At 33.0% G+C, this 10,152-nt stretch overlaps 1 pseudogene; it reads left to right on the top strand.

Annotated features, from left to right (window-relative positions):
- Positions 1-3,450: 3,450 nt before the first annotated feature.
- LOC114896150 lies at positions 3,451-4,267 on the top strand (annotated as a pseudogene).
- The last annotated feature ends 5,885 nt before the right edge of the window (positions 4,268-10,152 follow it).

Raw genomic sequence — 10,152 nt, 5'->3', positions numbered from 1 at the left:
AATAAAGCTAGAAAGCAGTGTAATGCAATGCAATGCGGCCAGATTAAGCAATATATATACATATTTTTTTTTTTCCCTCAGCACTTAAAGAAGAGTGCATTAAAAAATTCAAAGCAGTGACATTAGAAAACTATATTTTAAATACAATTGAGATTTAATCATTAGTTTGATAAAACACCATAGCTTATTTAATAAAACATTTCAAAGTCTTTGCATAATATTTTGTTAAATATTTATTTTTATAATATTAAAGTAAGCTCAAATTACTATCGTTTTTTTCCTGTAGATCATTTGAGAGAAACGTTCTATTTTTTAGCATCATGTTCATCCTTTTCTCAGTTTTCTACTTGGGGAAACATAAATATCTTCACTGAAAATAAAAATGTTGCCTTCAAATCTTCATTTGGATAGGCATAATATAATTAAAGTTTAGAAAGGAGAGCTCTTAATTTTACAATTCTGCTATTTCAAAAATATCAATGCAAATATTAATGAAAATGGAACATTTTCATAAAACCTAAATTTATTTATTATGTCCTTAAAAATTCAGATGCGATTTCCTATCAACATAATTATGTTAAGAAGATAGTCTTAACGTAACACGTGTACAGTTTGGCTGTTTAACTAAATGATCCTGTCATACAAAGTGATAGAATATCTGAGATGAGGAAATACTGCTCTATTATTTAAAAAATAAAAATATAAAACCAAATATGATTACAGAGTTTAAAAATGATATAAAGACAGCAGATAACAGATTGAATTCTGTAGAAAATAAGTTTACTGATTGAAAGCGTTAGCCCAAGAAATCCTTTCAGAACACAAGAATGAGTCATAGAAGAAAAAGATAAGTGAAAGGTTAGATGCAGGGGAATGTGTAGGAAAAATTCAATACAAGTGTAATGGAGATTCAAAAATGAGTGCTGAGCAGAAGAATAAGAAGCAACAACATAAAAATAATAATGAAAACTGAAACCAACATAATTCCCTGTCCCTATCCAAACCAATACTGGGACCAAACATATTTTCCCATCCTGTGACCAGGCATGCTTAGGAAAGCATGTCTTTGTATTGAATAATCTGATTACAGGCAACAGCAACTATTTACTCCAGGACATGGTTGGACCTGGAAAATACGACTGTAAACCAATAAAATAGATTGTTTCTCAAGCCTAACAGCTTACTATTCAAGTCTCCCTTCAAAACCCTTAACTTAACACAAAACTACTACATCATAAACTCTGCCTAATCCCCACTAGCTCTCTACCTTTAAAGACCTAACTTGGAACAGTAGATGACTCAGGATATGCTTAATACTTGGAGATGAAGAGCAACAGGTAAAATTTATTTATGCATGTAATATGTTTTCTATCTTAATATTCAATTCCTGGAAATTATACTCTATATATTTAACATCCACTCAATAAAATTTTATTATCTACTCTACACACAATGTTGCAAGGCACTGGAAAAATGGAATACAAGTATCGCTATCAAGGAACTTAGAACTCTTAAAAGAAGTAACATTGCATTTCAATAAATATGCACATATAAAAGGATAATCTCAAGCATCTGGAGACCTTTCTCCCTCTCCTCAATAAAGTCTACTTCTAAGTCAGCTACTTACTAATGGATGGTACAGACTTACAACCAGGGACAAGGCTAAAAATCTTAGGCAACACAGCTATTAATTTATCTTCATAGAGTGTTTAAACCTTATGAGTTTATGGAATTTCTTATCTATATATGAAAACACAAGTCTTTTCTCCCAACCCCAGACTTTCTTCTTTGTTGGTATCAAACTAAAACTCATACATTTTTAAAGAAATGGCCCACTCCTCATTAACTCCCATGGTGTTTTGCTAGGGTAGGCAACTAGGCACGTGGGTGCTGTGTGGATACCCTTGTAATCTGACACATGTCTAATTTAGGGCTTGCTCAATCGCTGTGTGACAAGAGCAAGTCAGTCTGCTGACTCTAAGGACTTATTCTAGCAATCTAAGGAAATCTCTCTATAATAGGACAGGGCAGCTATCAGCTCTCAAGCAGCTTAACTTTCTAAGCTCACGTGTTTCTTTTAAATATCATAATCTATTTTGGAAGAGATACACACATTTTGAGTATAAGTACAGAATCATTTCTCTACAATTTCCTATTTTCTAATTTACTAAGTGGCATGCCAAGGGATTCAAAATTAATTCTATGATGATTTACCAATCAATGGTAGGATAATATGTCCATCAAACATTGTGTAAACTATAACGATATCCTAGATACATGTTATACCTCTGTATAAAAGAAGTAAATCATTTTTATTGCTCTGAAAGAAATTTTGACTTATTTAACAAAAAACATGATAGGAAAAAACAGTATTAGGCAACAACCTATCATTGTTAACAAGGGTGTACATACAAGATCTATAGGGGATCAGAGCAAAGAAAAACGAAAGTACAGGAGGAAGTAGAGTTGGATGCCAACCAAATGAAGAAAGAATTTTAGCTAGATGGAGGGAATTAAAGTTCTGTGCCACAGTAAGAAAATAAAATCACTACTAACTTAAACAAATGATATGCTGTCCAAACCAAGATTCACTGGAAAGTGAAAGCGGGTGCTAAGAAGTTATAATAATATATTATTTTAAATTTTTTTATTGTCCCCAAAACTGATTTTATTACGATGTTGAACTTATTTAAAAACTTATAGTATATTTAAAATTATTTTCAAAAATAAACTTCCTTTCAGAACACAAGAGTGAGTCACAGAAGAAAAAGATAAGTAAAAGGTTAGAAACATTCATAGTGAAACATATGAATAACTGGTAAGTTTTAAAAGATTGAATATCGAATTCCCTGGGCCAGTGGTTAGGGTTTCACTGCTGAGGGCCAGAGTTCAATCTCTGGTCAGGGAACTAAGATCCCACAAGCCGCGTGGGGCAGCCAAAAAAAAAAAAAAAAAAAAGATTGAATATCAACAGTATTTTATGGGAAAATCAAATTCTTTAGAGGAACCTTGCAATATTCTTTATTTTGATTACATAAACATTAAAAATTAACACAAGCAGTAGTAATTACTATTGGTTTATGTTTACATACTTAATTAGGTTTGTGTGTCCTGAAAGCTTCATGACTGATATATTTCAGAGTATGGTATTATTTATTTAGTACAGAATTATGTTTTCATATAATAACTGGGGATATTATTCAAAATTGCATCTTATGGTTATAACTTTGACACCACTGACACAATTATAGATTTTTTTCTGAGGGCTGCAATAGGTTTTTTTCAATACATTTTTGGTGTACAGTTCTATGAATTTTAACACATGTATAGATACACGTAACCATACAGCAATCTGGGTACAGAACAGATCCATTATCCCAAAACACTACCTTGTGATATTCTTTCTTAAGTCACACCATCCTCCTAACTACTACCATCCTCCTACACTCTGAAGCAGCGACGGCACGGCAAGAAGAATGGAAAATGTTTATAGGAGGCCTTAGCTGGGATACTACAAAGAAAGATCTGAAGGACTACTACTACAAATTTGGTGAAGTCGTAGACTGCACTCTGAAGTTAGATCTTATCACAGAGCGACCAAGGGGTTTTGGATTTGTGCTATTTAAAGAGTCAGAGAGTGTAGATAAGGTCATGGATCAGAAAGAACATAAATTGAATGGGAAGGTGATTGATCCTAAGAGGGCCAAAGTCATGAAAACAAAAGAGCCTGTTAAAAAATTTTTGTTGGTGGCCTTTCTCCAGATACACCTGAAAAGAAAATAAGGGAGTATTTTGGTGGTTTTGGTGAAGTTGAATCCATACAGCTCCCCATGGACAACAAGACCAATAAGAGGTGTGGATTCTGTTTTATTACCTTTAAGGAAGAGGAACCAGTGAAGAAGATAATGGAAAAGAAATACCACAATGTTGGTCTTAATAAATGTGGAATAAAAGTAGCTATGTCGAAGGAACAGTGTCAGCAACAGCAACAGTGGGGATCTAGAGGAGGATTTGCGGGAAGAGCTCATGGAAGAGATGGTGACCAGCAGAGTGGTTATGGGAAAGCATCCAGGTGATGTGGTCATCAAAATAGCTACAAACCATACTAAATTATTCCATCTGCAACTTATCCCCAACAGGTGGTGAAACAGTATTTTCCAAATTGAAGATTCATTTGAAGGTGGCTCCTGCCACCTGCTAATAGCAGTTCAAACTAAATTTTTTGTGTCAAGTCCCCAAATGGAAGTATGACGTTGGGTCCCTCTGAAGTTTAATTCTGAGTTCTCATTAAAAGAAATTTGCTTTCATTGTTTTATTTCTTAATTGCTCTGCTTCAGAAGCAATTTGTGTTTTATGCCTCCCCCCAGTCTCATGTTAAAAGCCCAGTGTGACAGTGTCATGTTGTAGTAGTGTCTTACTGGTTTTTTAATAAATCATTTTGTATTAAAAAAAAAAAAAGTAGGTAGGTAGGTAACTCCTACCATCCTGCTACCTACTCTCTCTTTGTCGTTACAGCTATATCTTCTTGTAAATGTCATACAAATGGAATCAAACAGTATATGAACTTTTGAGATTGGCTTATCTCACTTGCATAATGCTTCTGTGATTCATCCATGGTGAAGAATGTTAAGGTTGTTTCTAGTTTTTTTGAATTATGACTTATGTGAATACTCATGTACAGGTTTTTTCTTGAAGATAAGTTTTTCTTTCTTTAGGTTAATACACAGTAGTGTGATTACTGCATCATATAGGTAACTATGTGTTTATCTTTATTAGAAACTGCCATACCCTATTCAGAGTAGCTGTATCATTTCGCATAACCAAGGGCAATACATGAGAGTTCCAGTTGTTCTACATCTTTGTTATCCTTGAGTTTATCAATAATTTTTATTTTAGCCATCCTAAAAGGTGTTATAGTGGCTCTCATTGTGGTTTTCATTTGCATTTCCCTCCTCACTAATAATGTTGAACAAATTTTATGTCCTTTTTTAACTTTTATGTATCTTCTTTGATAAAGTATCGGTTCAAATCTTGTACCCACTTTTGCTAATTGGGGTTTTTGTTTTATTTCTGTTGAGAGTTCTTTATATATTCCAGTTAAAATTCTTTTGTCAGATGTGCGATGGCAAATATTCTCTCCCAGTCTGTTGCTCCGTGTCACATTTAAGAATTCATTGTCTAACACCAGGCCACAAAGATTTTTATCTTATTTTTTTCCCTCCAATGTTTTGTAAGTTTACTTTTTACATTTATAATCTACTTTGACTTATAGTGTAAGGTGGGAGGTTTAGGTTGAGTTTAGTTATTAGCTTATGGATTCCACTTGTTTCATCATCAATTGTTTAAAGGATATTCTTTATCCACTGAATTACCTTTACCTGTCAAAATATATTGGCCATATGTGTGTGGGTCTACCTTTTGATTCTCTTTTTTTGTTCCATTGATCTATGTATCTATCCTTTGCCAATAGCATACTCATAATAGTTTACAGTGCATTACAACTATATTTTATAAATCCTGAGTTTGTACATAAATTTTGCATGTATTCTTTAATATTCTACTAGGTATTAAATTATAGAAAAATCACATAAACCTGGCATTTAATCTGGGCTATTCTACTTAACAGAGAAACTACGACTTTGTATAAGTTATATAGAGTATATAATCTCCATTTCCTCATCTTTAACATTGTCATACATTATCCAAATTATAGGAGTGATGTAAGTGTTAAATGAGTTAGCTTTTTTAAAGTAAATAACAGTTAATATATGTTCCCAACAAGTGTTATTTCTTTTTGCTCTTTATTCTACCCTAGCATTATGCATTTGCCTGATTTTATTGGATATTATTTCAATAAAAGTAACACTTTAAAAATACATAAAGCATGGGAAAAGAAATAAACTAATATAGATATAATTAATATAATTTTCTGCATAACTGCAGAAAAAACAATATAATATGAGGCTTTCAGAGAAGAATTACTATTTTCCACTTGTGACCTTGAGCTATGGACAAAAACAAAAGAGAACATATCATGCAGCTCGGTACCCTTTAGATTTAGTGCACAGAGAACTAATCCATCTGTTTATGGTTCCTTTTTTTGTCCCCTGATAACACTTAGTTAAAAGACACATGCTTCAACCTCCAAGATAAATTATCCTTTCAATTCTTAATGGTTGTAAGTGATAAAATCTAAGAGCAAAATCAGTGTGTGCACTAAAACTGGTGACATCTATGCCTTTGACTTGCTGAATGATTATCAAGATATTTAAAGGTTAAATGGTTATTTATACATTTATACGTGGATGGAGTTCATGAATACACTCATAGTTGCTCTCAACATTTGAGTGCCATATATGAATAAGTGGGTAGATGAGGCAGAATAATGGTTCAAATGAGAAATAAAAATTAATAAATGTACAAGTCTCAAAGAATTTGATGTCTACATTCAATGTAGTAGTCATCTTAACAAAAACAGAAAATTTGGAGAGGGGAAACTGATTTTATGAAAGATATTTCCTCTATAAATAGCATTTTAGTGCACATCTGGGAGAAGTCCCAGAGGCAACCTCAATAAACATGCATTGGAATATTTTTCTAAGAAAGAACTCAAGCTGTGTTCTAGTAATTTAATTTTCTGCCCCTTATTTCAACACAACAGTAAAAATATTCACTTTAAGATTGCTATAACTGTTCTCAGAATCTATGGTTTGGGACTCTTTTAGGTTATATGATAATAATTCAGTGTTCATGAGATCACATTAGCTAGGATGGCTATAGACAAAATAAAAATTACTTTTTTCTGGGGTTTTTTTGGCAACTGTTCCCATACAGGCTGGGTTGAGTCTTCTTTTCCCACCAATGAGGTCAACAAACAAACAGATAAGAAACATAGTGAGATGGTAAGATTTCAAGAAAATATTTCATAAGCTTTGTTTTAAGCCATATATAAATCTATTGCTAGACATTTTTCTGAATAAAAACATGTGTGTGTGTGTGTGTGTGTATACACACATATACATATGCATATACATATCAGAGGATTGACCTAAGATCACTGCCAGAAAGAAAAATTCCACCTTAACTGTGAAAATTCTGAAAAGAAACGTGGTTTTTCAGAGGACTGAACATAGGGGAACAAATTAAAAGTGAGCACAGTTCTTGGGCTTAAGCTTTGCAAGTCATCATGGCTGGGCAAGAAAATGGTGCAAGAAAAGACATCTGTTTCCATATTAACTGGTAATGGAAATAAGAGACAAAGAATGAAGTTTAGGGTTTTACAGGAAAAGATGGCAAAAAAATAATGAAAATACCAGAGTTGGCACAACACCTCTTCCAAATAGCAAAAATAAGCACAAAAAAGAAAATTACAATGAATGATTTAACATTCGTATCAGTTAGGGTTCTCTAGAGAAAAGAACCAATGAGATACCAATAGATGATTGATAGACAGATAGATGAAGAGATTTATTATGAGAATTAGCTCACACAATTATGGAAGCTGACTTATGCTTTCTCCAAGCTAGAGAAGCAGAAAAGCAGGTACTATAATTCAGTCTGAGTATGAAGGCCTGAGAACCAGGGGAGCCACTGATGTAACTCCTAGTCCAAAGCCAAACACCTAAGAAACTGGGGGAACATTGGTGTACCTCCTAGAGTCCAAAGGCCCAAGAATCAGGAGGCCTGATATAAGAGAGCAGGAAAAGATGGATATCCCAGCTCAAGAAGAGATAGCGAGAATTTATCCTTCTTCCACCTTCTTGTCCTATTTGAGCCTTCAACAGATTGGATGATGGTTCTCAATACTGTTAAGTATGAATCTTCTTTACTCAGTCTACTAACTCTTTAGAAACATCTTCACAAGCACACCCATAAATAATATTTCACCAGGTCTCTGGGCTTCTCTTAGCCAAGTCAAGTGGGCTCATAAAATTAACCATTAACAATATTAATTTAAAATCCTAAAGAAATGTTTATTCAACAACTTTAAGTTTATTCAACAACTTTAAGAAAGTAATACATCATGAACAACTGGCATTTATGCTAGTAACACAAGCTTGGTTTAATATCTGAAAATCTATTAAGCCAACATGCCATTAATGTATCTAAAGGGGAAAAATCATATGATTATCTCTAAAGATGATGAAGTCTTTGACAAAATTAAATACTTGCTCCTCATAAAAATATAGCTAGGAAGATACAAATTGATACATATGTCCTTAACAAGATAAAAGCAAGAAAAATTAGTTATAAAACCAGTATTTTATTTAACAGGGAAAAAGAGGTATTATAAGTAAAATCAGAAACAAAGATGCCAACTAAGACTTTAGTATTTAAAACTGTATTGGTAATATAGAAATCTAGAAAAATGGTACAGATGAACTTATTTGTAGGGCAGGAATAGAAAAGTAGACATAGAGAAAGGACATGAGGACACAGCGGGGGAAGGGGAGGGTGGGACAAACTAGGAGACTAGGTTTGACATAAATACACTATCATGTGTAAAATAGATAGCTAGTGGGAACCTGCTGTATAACACAGGGAGCTTAGTTCATGCTCTGTGACAACCTAGATGGGTGGGATGGGGGGGTGGGAGGGAGGTCCAAAAGGAAGGGGATATAGGTATACAAAAAAAATAAATAAATAAATTTAAAAAACTGTATTGGAAATATCTGCCAATCCAATTAGAAACTATAAATAAATTAGTGTCTCAAATTGTAAAATAGGAAGTACAACTCTATTTGTACATGATAGGATAGTATTCTTGGAAAGCTCAAAGAATCAATAATACATTTGTCTCAAAAATAAAATAATTTACTAGAGTAGGAGAATAACATGAACATACAGAAATCAAAAGCCTTCTGACTCATAAATAACAACCAGTTCAAAGACATAATGGGAGCAAAAAAAACTCTATTAATTATAGCACACCAAAGATGAGAAAACTTAGAAATATATGTAAATATGCAAACTGTATATGAAGAAAACTTTAAAATACTTATGAAAGACACAAATTAGGCTTGAACAAACAAAACAAAATATATTATTCTTTAACAGAATGACTCAACATCATAAAGGTGACTCCTCTGTAAGTAATTTTATGAATTTAGCACAATCATGATAAACATGCCTACAAACTTTCACGGATCTAGACAAGCTGATTACAACTGTGTAATAATAACTTATATAATTAGAAACATGGGGGCAAGACATACACAAGTTTAAACATTCTCTAAAGCCATGCTCCTCAAAGTAGTGTGGTGTTGGTGCATAAACATAGAAATAGACCAATGAAATAGAATAGAATGTCCAAAAACAGAGCTAGTTATTAAGGGACATTTGATATATTATAAATATTACATCTGACATTACTAGGGCATAAATTTACTTCTTAATAAATGGTGTTTAGGTAACTATTGTATAGTCAGTTGGGGAAAGATATAAAATATTAACTAGTTTAGAAAAGAGAGTTAGAAAACAGAGTTAGAAATATTAGAAAGAAGGAAGATTAGAATGAGCTCTTTCATGCTGCATTGTGACATTAAAAACCTATTTATACATATATACACAGTTTTATATTCACTATTTGTGTATATACACATACATATACTCATATACACATAAATATGGGCACCGTGCTGCCATGCAAAACAACAAGAAAAAGCAGGGAAATGCACATAAAATAATGATAGCATGTCAATGAGACAATGAAACCAACTTGAAGGACCTCCCAATAGTCAAAGCGTAGAAAATTTGAGCATCAAAAGAAAAAATAATTGCAACAACTTTTCTGAAAAAACAAGAATCTGTAAATGTGTACTGATAGAAATGAATGGGAGAAAAGGGAAAGATCTCTCTTACCATTTAATTCTATAATGATTTCATATGAGCAGATAATTGAAAGGACCCACAAGACTTTGGAGAGCATATTCACAAAGATCTTTGTAAAGTCAAAGGATACAGAAAGAGTGTGCAGGGAAGAATCAATAGCCTGAGAGACTTCCAGGCACAGTTCCCCAGAATTATTCTTATTCACACATGATGTATTCATCTCTGGAGTATAAACCTTTATAACCTGTTTGAGGCATCTTGGTTTTAGAAGAGCTTCCCAAATGTTCCCAGTGAGATCTTTTATGCCCTTATATAGTTATA

The sequence above is a fragment of the Monodon monoceros genome, unplaced genomic scaffold (genome assembly GCF_005190385.1).
Source record: "Monodon monoceros isolate NGI ecotype Baffin Bay Population unplaced genomic scaffold, NGI_Narwhal_1 Super_Scaffold_15, whole genome shotgun sequence".
NCBI lineage: Eukaryota > Metazoa > Chordata > Mammalia > Artiodactyla > Monodontidae > Monodon > Monodon monoceros.
Note: the sequence above shows the minus strand (reverse complement) of the source record. Positions and strands in the feature narration are given on the sequence as shown.